The sequence below is a fragment of the Corvus moneduloides genome, chromosome 5 (assembly GCF_009650955.1).
Source record: "Corvus moneduloides isolate bCorMon1 chromosome 5, bCorMon1.pri, whole genome shotgun sequence".
Taxonomy (NCBI): Eukaryota; Metazoa; Chordata; class Aves; order Passeriformes; family Corvidae; genus Corvus; species Corvus moneduloides.
In genome coordinates, this window is record NC_045480.1 from 19,341,501 (window position 1) to 19,359,395 (window position 17,895).

General features: G+C 37.1%; 1 long non-coding RNA gene across 1 annotated transcript in view; it reads left to right on the forward strand.

The window, feature by feature from the left end:
- Window positions 1-17,895, forward strand: part of LOC116444527 — a 195,607-nt gene that overhangs the window by 159,029 nt on the left and 18,683 nt on the right. The window lies entirely within an intron of this gene.

A 17,895-nucleotide genomic window follows, 5' to 3' on the forward strand; every position in this document is an offset into this window, starting at 1 on the left:
TAGCAAGCTTTTTGTGCTGACTTTTGCTTGTACTAGCTATGCAATTTAACTTTGCTGTGGTAGGGAACAGAAGAAAAAAACACTCACACCTTGAGCCATGACCTCAGCTGGAAACAGGCACCAACAGCTGTGAAACTACTGTGAGATGTTCCCCTTGTCAGAGCAATGCCTGACTGAGAGAAAGCTTCTCGACTTTATGTCAGTGCAATATTGAAACCTAAGCTTCCAGCTGTTTGCTCTGAATGGAGCTGTGCAGAGTTTTATCTAAGCAGACTTCCTTGCTTAACTTTTAAATTGTCCCCTTCTGTAATAAAGATGCCTGGAAAAGTGAGTATTTTCTTCCAGCAAAAGCTATGAAAGGGCTAAATGAAACTATTCATCATTACAGGAGAATTAGGCAGAGGAATAACTCTCCAGTTTAGTAGCAGTCTCAGCTTTAAGGTGCTGACCCGTGGCTGTGAAGAGCATGACAACTATGTAAGGCCATCAGGAGAGATGGATACCTGTTTACATGACCTCCTTAATTGCTCCACCACAGTGAAAATCATATTAATTTAATGCTTTTTTTTATCTTGTTGGTTTGGATTGTCAGGAGGGCAAAGTGGGCAGTTAGACCATGAGAGGAATAATTAGATATAAACTTAACTGCATGGTGATATTACACAAATAGCCATATATTGTTGGGGTTTTCTGTAACCCAGAAAAGGCTGTAGTTTACTCAGGCCAGAAAGAATTATTTTTTATTTTCCTTTTATCAATAGAACATTCAGGCAAAAAAAAAAATTAAATTTTTAATAGTTGCTTTAATTCACTTTAACAGAAACATTCAACATTTAAAAGTTCATATGTCTTTCCAGAACAGTTCTGAGCAATTTCTAGGTGTGACTTCCAAGGTAGAAAATGGTGATTGCTTTTCTGAAGTTGCCATTTTTCCTTTGGAATATTCACAACTAACTTGTGTATGCATGTGACTGGTTGTGGGCATGCTCACATGTACATATACTCCCTTACTTTTTGAATTATGAAATAAGGTGAAATGAGAAAAAAATTTTGATCTGAAAATGCAGAACACAAGAGTCCAAAACCAAATAAGTAATCCAGAAATTTTCTGAAGAAAGTTTTGTACACTTTTTGTTTTCTGAAGTCTCGCTATTGAGCCCAGTTGTACCCAAGGTAGTTCTAGGATAATTCCACTGACACTGGTGATCTTCTGTCTTTGTACTAATGAGAATGAGTCAAATTTTGTCTCTAGGCTTTTTCTATGAATTTATTATTTCTAGAACAAAAATTGTGTGTCATTTGCCACTGCTCAGAAATTACTGGGAAGTGGCTACTGGGCATATTTATCATCCGTTTGTGTTTGTCTTCTACATTTTCTTGCATTCAGCTTGGTTTTGTGTTTTTTATTTTCCTTACTACTTGTGAAAATTTAATTGAACATATTACACAGTATTTGACAATTTATTAATCCCATGTCCTGTTGTAATAGGAAATGAGGAAATCTCCAATGTCACCTTCTAGCATATTCATGTAGGTCATACATGTAATCGAGGTCAGAATTTATACAAGCAGCTACTGTCAGGAAGTAAATTTTGTAAATACTAATGAATGTAATGCTGTCTGAATACTGATACCCTGAAACAAAACCAAGTGTCTTCTCCTCTATAGTTTCATTCTTTAGCGTTAATACCATTATCAGCTTGTTTTATGAAGGAATTGAAGTTGAAAAAAAAACAAGAATGCATTAACTAACTTTACCATCTGGACATATGGTAAGCCATAGGGTCATTAACAATAACACATTAGCCCCAATAATGTTTTCTGAAAGCTCACAGGGATTTCATCTGTTGTTGCATATTAAAGATACACATATTGTTTCCTGTCACCTTACAGATCATACTGAGTCTACAAAAATAATACCCAAGTTTTATTCATCTGGAAACTTACATGGAACAGCTGCACACAACAAGCGGATAATTTCTGTCAAAATGTTCTTGATTTATCCATTAGAAATATTCCCCCTTGCATAAGGCAATGGCCATTCATTCACTCTGAAACTAGAGAATCTAGCTGTTCTGATATAGCGGTAGGGTGTTTCTATAAAGAGACTTATTTGTATGGATAGATATCTGGGAGGAGTATTAGGTTATCATATGGATGTTATTCCAAAGAAATGATAACAGGATTAACTGAGTGGTTTAATAATATATGCTACTCTAGCCATTAAATCAAGAAACAACTTTGTTTGTCTGACTTAACTGATATTGCCAATGAGTTAACTCAGCTGCCTGGCACAGTTTGGCCATGGAAGCACAGGCTAGATGAGTCCTGTAAAGGTACTACAGGTTGATAATGAAGAGTTCAAATATTTTTCTGCTACTTTGGGTTCTGCAGTGTCAACACACTTTAGGTAAAATATCTCAAAATCCCTAAAAATGGGTTGTTAAATCTAAGGAAAAACTATGGGAAGTAGTTTAACAAGAATGGAATTTATATAAAGAATCATTGTGGAAAAGAGAGAAAGACTCAGCACTGGGGAAAAGTTAAAAAGGGACAGAGACTGACTGTTCCTGCTATAGCATATTCTTTCCTAGGGCTGGGCCCTAAACCTCTTCCTATATATCACTTAGTTGTCAAGTAATATTTATCAACAGCTAGGTAATATACAGTAGCAATACTTGGACAATTGAACTGGTGGCAGACTGTAACTGATGGGTGGGATGATGGCATTGCATCATAGGCTTCTTAAATCTGCTTCATCACCAAGAAAAGGTGAATGGAACTGCAGTCTGATTCTGAGTGTCTCATAATGAGCTGGTCCACAGAGACAGCTTAGCACCACAGATCCAGCAAGTGAGGTCAGATGAAAAAAGATGGAAAGAAGCTATTCTTTATGACTAATAAAATTATTGAACATCTGTCAGTTTAACACACAATAAAATATAATTCACTCAAGGAATTTATTAATTTGAAAGTGCAATTTTTGTTTGAATGTCACTAAATCTATTACTTTCTTTAGTAGATTTAGTTTCTTCCGTAGGGACTTAAACTGGCCCATATGATCATAAAGTATGAACTAGAGAGTGGTATGTGGGGTACAAATTCTTCTGGCTAATGAAGCATTTCAGATTGTTTCCATGAAATCTTTTCTTCATGAATTATTTACCAAAAGCTGTACCAGTACCTTTCATGATAGCTGGTATCCCCTTTGAAAAAGTATTTTAAAAAATCCTTTAGCATAAGTTGACAGTTACTATGCTGAAGTAATCAAAGCTAATTGGATTTAAATAATACAATGAAACATTTTTATTTTAAGTTGAATGTGCAATATAATTGTATTTTTCTTTCCATTTAGAATTAACTAGACAAACTGAAATTAGTAGATATACACTAGTATCAATTACTTCTAAAAACCTACATAAATGGGTGTTGACTGTGAAGATCAAAATACTTATTAGGCAGGACAGCACTTCCCAGTGATTCATTGCACATCTGAGATCTGTGGACAGCTTTCCATTAATTTTAATGGAGCCTGAACCAGGCCCTTGTAGAATTATATAAACAGCCTAGTATTCATAATTTCCTAACTCCTGAGAAACCTGTTCTCACCAGCTATTTCACTGGTAATTTGAAACCACAGAAATGCTTTCCCATTGCTTGTAAATTAAGAATGACACAAACTTGGGGATGGTTGTGATAATAAAGTGAGGAATAATAGCCTAATGATATTTAAAAGTTTTAGTCCATCCACAGAAGTATAGATAGCAATGTTGGTACAAAACCACCTATATTTTGCATAATATCTTTTTAATTATGTTGCTAACCTAGGAAGTAGTATCTGGCTTCCTAATCACTGCTTCAGCCTGAGAGGCTTTCATTCACCATTTAATAAGACTGAGACTCACAGTGTTTACCTGAATATATGACAGGGAGAGTCTCATTTCTGATGCCTAAATCACTGAACGCTAAACTTCTACTACCTTCACATGGCTTGAATTATGAAAATATTTATGTCCTTTCAGCTTATGTTGTTTTTTCCATTTTGTAGTCTGGAGAAAAGGAGGCTGAGGGAAGACCTCATTGCTCTTTACAACTACCTGAAAGGCTATTGTAGTGAGGTGGGTCTCAGTCTCTTCTCCCAAGTAGCAAGAAATAGGACAAGAGGAAATGGCCTCAAATTGTGCCAGAGGTGGTTTAGATTGGATATTAAGAAAAATTTCTTTATGAAAACAGTTGTCAAGCATTGGACCAGGCTGCCCAGGGAAGTGGTGGAATCACCATGCCTGGTGGTATCAAAATGATGTATAGGTCTGGAACTTATGGACATGATTCAGTGGCAGACTTGTCAGTGTTGGGATAATGGTTGGACTTGATGATCTAAAAGGTCTTTTCCAACATAAACTGTTCTGATTCTATGATTGCTCCACCTGAACTAGAGATCTACATCTTGTCAATGGACATGGAGGGGCTTCTATTTGCTACAATACAAAATGAGCACCATCCTTAGGAATTTGTTTCCCTGAACAAGTGTAGGGAGCAATTGCCAAGATAAGTGCCTATTAATTTGCAGGATTTCTCACATCTTGCCTGGTGTTCTCTCTTATTGGTTTGAATATCATGGCTTTTCACATGATATGTGTTGTCTCTGGATAGTTGTTGCTTTTCTTTCTCTTACATCTCACATCTATTTTAGGAAACCTAGTCTGACATTTTGGTGCTATATATCTGACCACTAGGTACTGTCATGACTAAAGTAAAACTTTGTAGTCTTGCTTTAGCTGGTTTTAAAGCACTTCTCCTTTTAGTGACTATCAAGTTTTACTGGTTTACTGCTCCTGGAGGTTGATATAAATATTGAATTAACCTCTTTTAACATCTGTTTCTTATGCCAATACATCTGAATAAAAATACACAGTCTGCCACAGGGTTTCTTTTTGCCCTTTCATCTTCATTTTCGCTATCAAATACTGCCTGTCACCATCTTAGGTTAGGCATGCTTGCAGCTGTTTTGCATTTATGTAATGAAAAATAAATATGTAGGCCATTGTAAACTGTTCTGTATTTCTCTCTTAAATGTAGATCTAATGAATGAAACTTTGATGCCCTTATCAGTTGCATCAGTTTTACCCAATTTTTTCAAGCCCAGCTCCAATTTCAAAGTTCATAGTGTAAGAAGGAAATTACCCTGGGGAAAGGTTCTTCCAGTTTGTGAGATAATAGTTGTTCAGTAATTATTATAAGTCATTAACCTGTTTTGAAATCATTTGGTCTCCTACTGCTCACTTGGTGAAAGTAGCTATGAAGTCTTTTTCCAGTAACAATATTTTGAGCTAATAATTTTCATGGGTTCAGGAGAGGATTGTGTTAAACCTTACATAACAATTAGTGTCACATCCCAAGCTTGTGCATATACATGTATTGGGATTTTGGCATTGTTAAGGGCTGCATTTCTTCCATGATAGTCATAATTAATGGGTACAAACTAAATTTTCTAGAGAATGGAAGTTGAAATTACAGCTAAATGAGTTGTATTAGGCCTAAGCAGAACAACATGAAAAAATTCTACAATGCAATTAAGAATTATAGTTGCTTGACTGGTTATAGGTGTTTGTTTCTTTCCCAGACAGAAGCATGCTGAATTTCTGAATTTCTGAAGAAAATGTCACTTGCAACTTTAATTTTAATATCAGGATTTTTTTCCCAATTATTCATTATAAATTGAACTTTTCCATAAGCCTCACATTTTGTAATGCTTTCCATTGTTTTTTTCAAGATGTTGCTGAATCTATGTGGTACAGGAATACTTTGTAAAAGATGAGAGAGAATAAAGTTGTCCTAGTTGAAGCATAGTAAGATTTATCAAATCTTGTCTTGTGGTTCCTTAGGAAAAAAACAAACTCTTTCATGGTGGAAGAGTATCTGAAATAGACTTTATGACATTTATTTTTTAAATAGTTTTCTCTTTTATGATACAAAAAATGTTCTCCATCATTGCTTGAGTAGAATGACGGTAGAATATGATGTAAAATGAAAAAGACAATATGTAATATGTGATATTATATTAGATCTGCTCCAATGTGTGCATCACAGTGTTTTAGTCTTTTCAGCTGATAACACTTGATGTACACGAGTACATTACTCTCTGCAGCTATTTATTTCTTTTTCTAAAAGATAGAGAAGTAAATTCTAAGAGCACAGTGAACGAAAGTAAACCGAAATATTTGCTCAAATGGTTAGTGAAGTTACTTTCTGTCATTACTGACTGCCCATGAACCCAGCAGAATTGCCACCCACCTGTAACTTCTGACTTTGTTTACTACTATATGGAACAGTAAGTAGTTATATATTTCAAATGTGTAAATAATAATTTTGCAGAAATACAGCTAAGTCAGCTTCCACTGGAATTTTGGCATGCCCACAAGACCCCATGTTTCTTCTGGTTACACAATACTTGTAACGATCCACTTAATTACAGCTTTTAAAACCTTGAAATTTTGTGGTAAAATGGAATACTATAGACCAGCTGAGTGTCAGTGGATTAGGCTTATAGGGGGCATATATGCCTTGATTACTTCCTGCTGTGAAGGTTGTTACGTTTGAATGTTTCTGGAATTACTTTGTAATGTTACCAGGTATTCTTTGAAACTCTTCACTATCCCTCACTGCCTATTGCTTGAAAAAATCTGCAGTATAATGTGCAATGAGCATGCCAGATAAAGACTGACAGATACCATGTTCCTTCCTACTCTATAATTTAGTGATATATGTGCTTTACATTGTACAAACAGTTACAGCTTTGTTGCAGCACAGACCATTGAATAGAATCACACAATCACAGAATGGTTTGGAAGGGACCTTAAATATCTAGCTCCAAACTCCCTATCCAGGGAATATCACTGATTAATGGAAGAAGGCAAAAGTCATACCCACTTACAAGAAGAGTACTGAGGAATATAGAGGCCCATTAGTCTTATCTAAGTCCCTGGAAAAGTAATAGAGTGAGTCCTCCTGGAAACTGTTAAAAAACAAATGAAGCAGATGATCGGGAAAAGCCAGGATGGATTTACCAAGGACAAATGTGGGAAAAAAAAATTCTGTCAGCATGGGGAGAACTATGGATGTTGTTTACCCGGACTTCAGCAAAGCATTTGCCACTGTTTCCCACAACCTTCTCCTGGCAAAACTGAGATGATCCTGGGTAGGTAATTTGAAAGACGGGTAGGAAATTTACTGTCAGGCTGTACTCAGAGGTGGGTTTTACTTAGGCTGGCAGCCTGTCACAGGTGGGTCCCCCAGGGCCCCATGTTGTTCAGCATCTTCATAAATGATCTGGATGATGGTATTGGAAGCACCCTCACCAAGTTTGCTTGGTGGTAAGGTGGACATGTGTATTGGTTTTGCATGGCCTGGTTTTGGTAGCAGGGGAGCTACAGGGGTAGCTTCTGTGAGAAGCTGATGGAAGCTTCCACCATGTCTGGCAGAGCCAATCCCTTGTGGCTTCAAAAGATGGATGTGCTGCTGGCCAAGGCTGGGCCAGGTAGAAAGGATGGTAATGGCTGTGTGATCACATATTTAAGAAGAAATCAAAACAAAAAGTTGTTACACAGTTTTAATCTCAGCCAGAGAAGAGTGAGAACATGTGGGAGAACCAGCTCTGCAGACACCAAGGGCAATGGAGAAGGAGGGGGAGGAGGTGCTCCTGGTGCCAGAGCCGAGATTCCTTTGCAGGCCGTAGTGAGGACCATGGTGAAGCAGGTTGTCCCCCTGCAGCCCATGGGTCCACGGAGAATGCAGAGATCCACCTGCAGCCTGTGGGGGAGGTGCCCATGCTGGAGCAGGTGGATGCCTGGAGGAGGCTGTGATCCAATGGGAGAGAGATGGCCCCTGCTTCCAGGCTGGAGCAGCCTCTCCTTGGAGGACTGCACCCTGTGGAAGAGACACACGCTGCAGGAGTTTGAGGGAGACTGTTGCCCATGGGATGGACTCACACTGCAGCAGTTCTCAGGCAGCTGTTGCTCATGAGATGGACTCACACTGGAGAAGTTCTTGGAGAATTGTCTCACGTGGGAGGGACTCCACAGTGGAGCAGGGGAATGACTCCTCTCCCTGAGCAGTGGGAGAAGCCAAGGGTGATGAACTGACCATAATGCCCATCCTCTGCCTCCTTGCACCACTGGGGTGGGAGGTAGAGCTGGAAAGGGTGGTGGGGGGATAGGTGTTTTGAAGGTTTTATTTTACTTCTCATTATCCTGCTCTGATTTTCTTAGTAGTAATTTCACTTCATATTCTCTAAATTGAAACTGTTTTGCCCTTGATGGTATTTGATGAGCGATCTCTCGCTGTCCTTACCTCTATGCATGAACTGTTCATTAAATTTTCTCTCCTCTGTCTGGCTGCAGCAGGGAGTGAGTGAGCAGCTTTTGTGGGTTCCTGGTACCAAGCCAGTGTCAATCCACGACAATATGTCTGAAGAGACAGCATCTTAAAGACCTGGACAGGCTGGTAGCGTGGGCTAGAAATAACAGCATGAAGTTTAACAAAGACAAGAGCATGGTCCTGCACTTGGGACAAATAGCCCAGTACTGGCTCAGTTCTGTGTGGCTGGGGAGCAGCCTTGCTGAAAGGAACCGGTGGGTCCTGGTGGGAAATGAGCTGAGCAGAAGTCAGCAGAGCGCTGCTGCAATGACAAAGGCAAATCAGTCCCTGGAGCATTGCTAGTAGAGATACAGACATGGTCATTCCACTCTACTCAGCACTTGTTTGGCTACATTTGGAGTAATGTGTGCAGTGCTGGTCCCCACAATTCAAGAAAGGCAGGGAGAGTACAAGAGGATCCAAAGAAGGGCCATGAAGATGATCAAAGAGCTGGAAAATCTGCCCTGTGATGTAGGTACAAAAATGCTGTTAGTGAGGATCTTCTTGTTATTTTCTAAGTCCATGAGAGACTTTTCTCTCTCACAGAAGAGGTAGCAGGGAATGTAAACAACCAAGCCACCTGCAACCTTGGAAAGTCTTGTTTATGGTATAGTAGAAAATATTTTGATAATGGATGTTTTAGGATTTTGGCCAATCACCCCCAAGGGGTGGCTGGTCCTTTGTCCAATTAGACTATGAAGAAAAAAGTCTATAAAAGAGTTTGTAAAATAATTAAATAAATCAATCTTGCTGCACAATTCCTGCCTGCTGGATCTTCTCCTCCTCCTCCTCCCTATAGCTGCGGGACACGGTGATATACCGTAGGAACCAGGCCTGCGGTAATACTGTGAGAAAAAGCTGAAAGAGTTAGGCTTTGTCTGACTGGAGAAGAAAAGGCTCAAGGGGGATCTTCTTCACAGTGTTCCAGTACTTAAACGGTGGCTACAAAGAAGATGGAGGCTATCTCTTTGGAAGAGCCACATGGGGATGACAAGGGGCAACAGATATAATTTGCATTGGAGAAGTTTCATCTTGACATAAGAAAGAATTTTTTTTGTTCCATTCACTGGAACAACCTTCCCAGGGACATGGCAGAAAAATTGTTAGGCTATTTTTTCATTTTGCTTTTTGAAGTGAGAGTGCCCTGTAGTACAACTGGAAAGATCTTGGGATATGCCTTTACTTTCACTTATGGACATCTCTGCAAGTTCATAGTCACAAACCCAGCATAGTGAATCTGGGAAAATCAAGCCATATTTCAATATAATTTACCTTAAATATTTGCAGGAACATCAAAACAGGCTTATGTGTGTATACATAAAGGCTTATCCTACATGAAGACATTCTCTTTCACTAGACAAAAAACCAACCAACCAACCAACCAAAACCCAATTAAAAAAAACAAAATAAGATGCCTGAAATCTCTGCTAATCTGAAATTAGGCTCATTTAATTGTAACTGGCCCCATTTCCAAGCATGAGGTTCAGCAATACCAACTTATGAAACAAGTAATAAGGTATTGTGGCCCATGGTTGTATGTCCATGATCAATTACTAAAAAATTATCACTTTTCATTAATACTAAATCATTTTAATACTTTAAAGCATGTATTACAAGAAAGGTAATCATTCATGTAAAATCTGATTGGGAAATAAGGTATGTGTTTGGTTTTGAGTAATTCACATGGGTCAATTCTACCTGCAGCAAAAGTTTAAATGAACTTGGCTGCACCTAAAGGATCTCTTGATGGCAAATAAAACTTGGTGGTAAAAGAGATAAAAAAACCTCCTAAAACATCAGAGAGAAATAAAAGACTCAGAGTTTGAACGTAGGAACACCAGGAATGCATCACACCCACGATTAATGCAAGACCTTTCTTTATTATATTGAGTTTTGTGCACATTCAAATTTTCAGCTCAATTTCAAGTTTCTTATTTCTCATAGTTGTCTTTAACCCTTACCCTTTCCAAGAATGTCTGTAAGAGGATTGCTGGAAAAGAATATCTTCCTTCTATTTTTCAGTCTCGACTTTGCAACACAGGGGACTTTGAAATATTTATTATTTCTCAGTGGATTTTTTTCTGTGTTTTTTTCCCCCTAAACCTCATATAGACTGCCAGCACAAATAAGAACCTTTGGCAACAACTCTCCCAGGCTTCCTGCTGGGTGAATTATTAGTTTCAGTTTTAATTGTTATTTTTGGTGTTGTTATTGTTGAATCTGCTACTTTCCTTTGATTCTTCATAGTTCTTTTATTGTAAAAGATGGGGAATGACCTTTCTAGTCCACTCATGAAAGTCAGATCCCATATACTATACTCTATATTCTCTTCACTCTCTATCATTTTTCACATTGAAGAGCTCTTAGTCTGCTTAGTAATTTCTTGGACAGAAGCTGAACGATATCTTTGAGCTTGCTTGTCTGAAGCTTTTACATATCAGCCATCACTTCAAATGCCTTTGTCAATTGTATCTGAGGTATTTTAATCCATGAACTAATGCTGACAAATCTTTTTTTTTTATTGCGCAGCCAGTGCTGACTGAGTGATTCTTTCAAATATTGAAGGACTCTTCCTTCATGAAATCCCATGACAACTTTTTGGAATTTATTCTTTAAACTCATCAGAGACTACATGAATGAAAATCCAACCTTCTGTCAGTTCTTAAAAAGCTAATGTTTTCACCTGCTCCAGATCCTGCCCACCTCACCAACTGTAGTCTTGCTTAAAACATTATCCTACAGTGATTTAAATTAGACATAATCCATTGAATTAACTGTATTGTAGTAAATCCACTGATTTCAAACTGGACAATGGCCTGGGCTTTTATTCATAATATATACCACAAAGTCAGTAATTTGAAAGATACAGTATAAATTTTTTAATATTATTACATTTATGTTTGGCATTTGTAGCTATGTAAAATAACCAGTGCTTGAGTATGTTACACTATTGTGTTCTGAGTTTTTATTGTGTGAATGTCCTTAATCTCAAGATTATGACTAGCTCATTTAAACTCCTGCCTCATAATGGTAATTTAATATCTGTGCTACACTGAAAATATCCAATATGAATGAATTAATGAATATTAAAAATGTAATCAATTACTGAAGTAGGAAAACTTTACCTTTAGTAGAGAATAATTTTTACACAGCAAAATACAGTATGTGGAAAGGGTAACTTAACATTGAAGTAGAGGAGAAAAGTTTTATTAAAGCCATTAAAGTTCCATCTCCTCTTACTGCAGTGAAAAGAATAAAAAACACAACCTCCTTTTGTCTAGGAAAAAAAAGAAAAAAAGACTGAAAAGCATGCTTGGATCTATGGAATGGAGAGTTGATGGACAGGTAAAAGAGAAGTTGGAAACTAAAAGAAAAGAATATATTAAGTATCAAGAGACTGCAGGGGAGAATGTGAAGGACATACTGAAAAGAAAATGTTCCTGCATCAATACTTTGTGATTGTAACAAAAGTAAATATCTGGCTTTTAAGAATGAAGAGGTCATATAAAATATTAGTTTGTTTTGTTTATATATTTGAAGGATGCAATTATGTACTTCTATTTCCTGAGTTCTCCTAGATTTTCCCGCCTGCTTGAAAAAGAAGTAGCCATTCTATAACCCAGAATAGCACACAACGAGTGCCATTAATGTTAGGAATTTGTCATTTCAAATCACTAAAAGAAACTATGGAAGGAGTTTTAGAAATCACCTTATGCCTGAATAAGAGGGAAAAGGAAGGAACATGGTCAATTTACAATTGAGGGGTTTTCCACTCTCTTCTTTCTGGAAGGTTGCTGTTCTGTCAAGTGCAGCACGCTGAGGACCTAATTTCTTTCTATACCTCATTACTTAACATCTTTTTTTAAAATCGATGTCTTATATACCAGGTATGGCAAATCAGTTTTAAATGGTTTAATGTCTGAAAAATAAAGCATATAAAATTTATTACACCCATGAAGGCAAGCACGTGTAAGCATATCTTTTGTAAATAGAACAAATAAGCCTATTGACAAGGTTGTCTGAGGGACCAATGTCACTTGTGCTAGAGTATTCATTCTGGAGAGAACTAAAGGGGAAAATTTAGGATTTGCATCAGTTTCTCTGAGAAAAATTTAGACCTTTTTTTCTCATAACTAATTTTTGTTTAGTTTCATCACAGTGTCTCTTTTCCTTATCATGAGTTCATAAATGCTATGCACTATGTAACCAAGAATGTGACAGGCCCTATCGAAACATGTCGAAAAGCTTGTTTCTTTTCATTTGCCCAAGCATTATTCTGGAGTCACAACAGTCACAGCAACCACTGGTATTGTGCCAGAAAGAATCTGAATAAACTGATGAGATTTAACGGAAGGTTTTTAAGGCAGTGAGTCCATTAGTCTAACAAAAATATGCAGAGAGATTTGCAGATTCATCTGTCTTTGAATTAAAGGAAGAAAGGAAACAGACGAAAGAGAAAGTTATATAGCTAAAATTAGATATGATGACAGATAGCAAATCTCTAGCCTTTATCAAATGGTTTAAACCTCTTTCCTGATGGTATTTAGGCTATAAAGAGAACTCTCTGCCTTATGAGCAAAATTATGAACGCATTGTGTGGGAGGATTATGTTGGAAGTCTGGCATGTACTTGTTAAACTTGTGAAATTCTGCCAGATCTCTCCTATTCAATACTGACCAGACATGAGAGGACTATAGTTTCATTTTCAGGAATGGATTCTAGGGACTTAGTTTATGCTGAATTTAAAACTTTTAAAAATTTTATTCTTTTCCTTATTTCCCTACACTCTGACAGTTTAAAACAAGGAAAACTGAACATATGTTTTCACCTTACGCATTTTCAAAACTCTACAGTTATTCAACCAGTTGAAGTCTGAAGGATGATTTCTTCTGAAGAAGAAATAATCATATTTTCAGGAAATTTTCCAGAAATGGCAAATGGAAACCTTTTTTTTTTGATAGGCTGTTCTGGAGCAGTAAGTGGGAAAAAAAGAAAATCCCGAGAAAGACAAATGTGAAGAACAAAAACCCAACTGAAACTTGTGTTTATTGTGGCAAAGACTGTTGTTATGTCAAGTCACAGTAGATGGTGCTGATGGGCTGGAAGGCATAAATTCATTCTTTTGGGTCATACTCTGGTGAGGATGTTTTATAGAAACATATAAATAAGCACTATTTGGTGTAAGTAACAATCAAGTCTATTTATTATTCACACACTGTCGTTACTACATTTGATGTTCACTGGATTTTAACTGATTCAGCTGGTATTAATGAGGATGTCCTACTACTCATCTGTCCCTAAGAAATAATTTTTTTACTAAAAGAAGGCATCAGTGGGAAAATTATTGTTATTGCCTACAGTAATAAATGGAAACAGGGAAAGATTTTTTTTTTTTTTTATGTAGGGAGGGAACAGTGTGTAGTTTGATGAGAAAACTGAAAAGCATATTGATAGTAGCATTAACTCTGCTTGTGCTTTGTGTGTTCTTACTGCTGTTCTTTGGATTATGCAGCTGATTTGGTCTGACAGAAAGGGATCTCTCCCATGTTTGCTGTGCCATGAAAATGCTGAAAACATCCTGCTGAGCTAGCCAGTTGGTAATAGCATTACTGGATATCTGCTATGGTCCCATCATATTAATTGCATCTTCTATCCTGAGATGATGACAAGGGAAAAAACCTCCTTGAAATCAAGTTAGTTTGGCTGCAGACTTATATTTACAGCTCAGTGAAACTGGGTGAAACGTTCCATCTAAAGGCAAAAACTGCCTCCTGGAACACACAACAGAAATAAAAAAATAGTAGCATATGCAGGAGTAAGTATGAATACCTATATAGAATTTATGCTGGCAGATACTAGATAGTTCACTTTCTAAATAAAATATATGAATATTAGAAGTTACTGCACAAGTGTTTCAAAAAATATTAATGGTTGTCAAAGCTGTTATTGTTTTGTGTCACAGGATTATTCCAAATAAGAAATTTAAACAGCAGAAATTGATCAGCTGAATGAAATGATTCCACTAGATTTTATTTCTTTGTTAGATCAAAATTAAATATCTTTTCTGACTGAGACCCATTATAAATAACAGATAAGAGCTAGATTTTATGAGTAACTTTTTCCTTGACTTCTTTCTAGAGCTGACCAAGGCCAAACTCCTGACCAATTTGTCAGAAGGATTTAAAGTCCACTTAACTTGTGGAAAAGAGTGCTCTAATTATGGAGATAAACTGTGCTCTAGCATAGGTCTTTCACCTGGGCAACTTCTTTCACTGTTCACGAACTCTGACAAGTAATTTTCCAGGTTTTACCTTGATAGGAATTGAAATGTAAAAAACCGCTCTTTTTTCTGTTATCAGTCAGGTAGTGATAGGAATGTGAAGGTTTTATTTAATGTCACATTTGTGTGTTATTCAGCTTGCTTTTTTGTGTTTCTTTTCCTTTTTCCCTTGAAGGAAGCAATGTGTAAATAGGTGCACTAGACTAGGGCTCTGGAGATCTGTCCCCCACCTTCTGTGAGACTTTCAGTGTCTAAGACTCTTAACTCCCAGCCTCACTCCCAACCTTTCTGAACTTTGCCCTTGCTGGCTGTTGTGTTGTTAGGTCATTCAGTACGGAGTTTAAAATCTATGAATGCAAAGTACTAAATAACTCTGTGATAATAGTAAATCCAGTACACTGTAGGACCCACTGCTATCACTTTGGTAAGACAACTGTATGTCTTAAGTCCATGCACATTCGCAGCAGTGCTTTAACTATTAAAGACAATAAAGCTGAAAGCAGGTCGTATATTATAAGAAGCAATACTTCCTCTACACTTGCCTTCTGAGAGTGATAAAAGCTATTAACTTTGTGTGTGAATGTCATTTAAATTTTGCATTCCTTTTTTTTCTCCCCAGTGATCAACAGTAAATTAAACCACTCCTTGGCTTGTTTTTACAGATGAAGAGAGAATTGAAAGCAGTGCTTGAGGGAGCTTTTCATTCCTTAAGACCTCACAAAAGCCAATTTCAGTGGAATGAACCTTCTAAAAGAACAGTAACAGAACATTTAAAATGTATTCCTCTACAACTCTATTTGTAGTTTCTTAATCTGATTTTATAAAGATGATATTATGTTTGCACATGTATGAGAATAAATGGGTTCAAAATTACACAGATTTTGCTCTCTCTTCTCAGCCAGTTGTATTATTTTAAAATTAAATAAGTACAGTGGCAGCCACTAAGCCTGTCTGTGATATTGTGTCTTTGTCAGCAGTTTACTTATGGCTTTCCTATTTAATTAAATGGGAAACAGTGATGCACTGCTATGCATGGTATGTAGGACAACCACACCTGCCACTATGTATAAAATCTGCTTAATGCACATGATGAAAGCACAAATGCACATAGCATATGTGCATGTGTGTAGATATTGTGAAGAGTTAATTCCTTGCCAAGGTATTTGCAGCTCTTCTTTCTTTTTGAACACACTAGCCCTTATCTTGCATTTTCCTCAGTTTATTTACAGAATTTTTAGTCTGCTTGCTCTGGCTTAAGAATCTCCTGAGCAAGCAGACTGAAAATTCAGTAAACAAGCTGAAGAAAGCTTGAGATAAGGTATGAAATATCCGGAAGAAACAAGAGCTATAGAGTTCAGAAGACTGAACTAAACTTTCAACATCATGGATTTTACACAGTGAGCAAAATACTTTTCCTTATAATGTATACAAGTTCTACCACTCAGCTATTTTCCTAACATGTATATTAAATACTAACAACCCTAAAATGTTGGTATCCGCAAAAATCTGACCTCCTCACTGAACATTGCTCATCATCTGCTTTACATCTTCACTTTATATATCCTATTTTCTACAATTAAGCTTACCACTGTAAGCTACGATACCTTTCTATTTCAACTGCGTCTCAGGGTCTGCATCTCAGTTTATTTTTGGCCTGAAAACCAAATGAAGTACATTGGTATTTTCTGATTCAGTGTCCAATTTCAGTTTTCTTTTCCCTTCTCTACATGAAGGAAGCAAAAGGTTTTTTTCTCCCCTTTTCTTTGACACCTTCCCTTTCCCTCACTAAAAAGGCTGAGGTAAATTATGGCTCCCACATCTCCTTTTCAAAAAGCGCCACTGAAATTAGCAATGCTGTAAAACCTCCCTAACAGCCATTAATGCATTCTGCAAATGCCAGCAACTAACAATGAAATGGTTACTTCTGTGTGCGGACTTCTTTATGCATCCTCAAGTCCAGCCTTGGCCAAGACCTGAAATGGCTTCTGAATAATGCATTTATCTCTCAGGGAACACCATTCTATTTTAGAACAGAAGAAGCCACGTGAACTTATCACACTGCCCCTTCCTTCACAATTCTTTTGCTGCTTGACATGTCCCCTAGGCAGACCGTGTGAGACAGACCTTTCCTCTCTCAGATTTTGCCATTTTTGGCAGCCTTCTGACATATACTCTATTCATTGCCTGCATTTACTGGATCTCAGCTGAACCATTCTCAACTGCCCATATTTTGCTGTTGCATTTCTCATCCTGCTATCACCCATCTCTGTAACTCTATCTTGTGTAACAAAATATTCTCACTTATGAAATAGAATGGTATGAAAAGGAGCATAAACAGGCTTTCCCTTAAATCTTTACATAACTCACTTGTGTAAGAGCCTGGGGGGAGGTAAGAGGTGCAAACACATGCCCTGTGGGCGATGTTCCAGCCTCCAGGCTGGAATTATGACAAGGACATTTAGACAGCCTTCTTGACAGACTGGTTCAACAAGTCTCTTTAAATGCAAGTAAAGCTTTTGAATAATACTACAAGATCTTCTCTTTTTCCAGATCACCCTCTATATTTAAATATTTATTCCTGGTCTCTCTGTTCTGCTTTCCTTCTCCAGGTCTTTTCTGAGCATCCTCGCCTTCATCACTGAAAGTGAACATGTGCACCAAGCCTTGTGTAGACCTTCTGGACAGTTTTTGTACTTCTAAATAAAAAAAAAGTCTTCTTATTTGACAAGCTGTGCACATTTCTGTAAAATTTTTATCTCTAGTGTTGAAATTGTAGAACTCATTATGCTGGGATATTGTGAATGTCAAAAGAAAATTATATTAGAAAAAAGATTAGACAGATTTAGGGAGGATAGTACACATGTAGCTAGTAAACAAGGCAGAGGCAGTTTCTAGTTTAGAAAGTCCTCCAACTTTTGAACAATTGCAAAAGCCAAGTTGTTCCAGGGGATGGTTCATTCTGAGCTTTCTGGTGTTTCTTTAGCTTAATAGAAAATTTTGCAATATTTTTCATGATGAAGTGTTTACTTAAGACTTGTCCAACAAAGAAAGTACGAAATTTAATTTTTAAAGAGGTTATTTTAATGTGAGGTTTAGTCAGTTTAGGCCATATTTCAAGGATTTATTATAAAAAAATACCAGTGACACTTATTTTAAATATAGGAGCTTAGTATAATAAAAATTAAAACAGAATTGGCTGT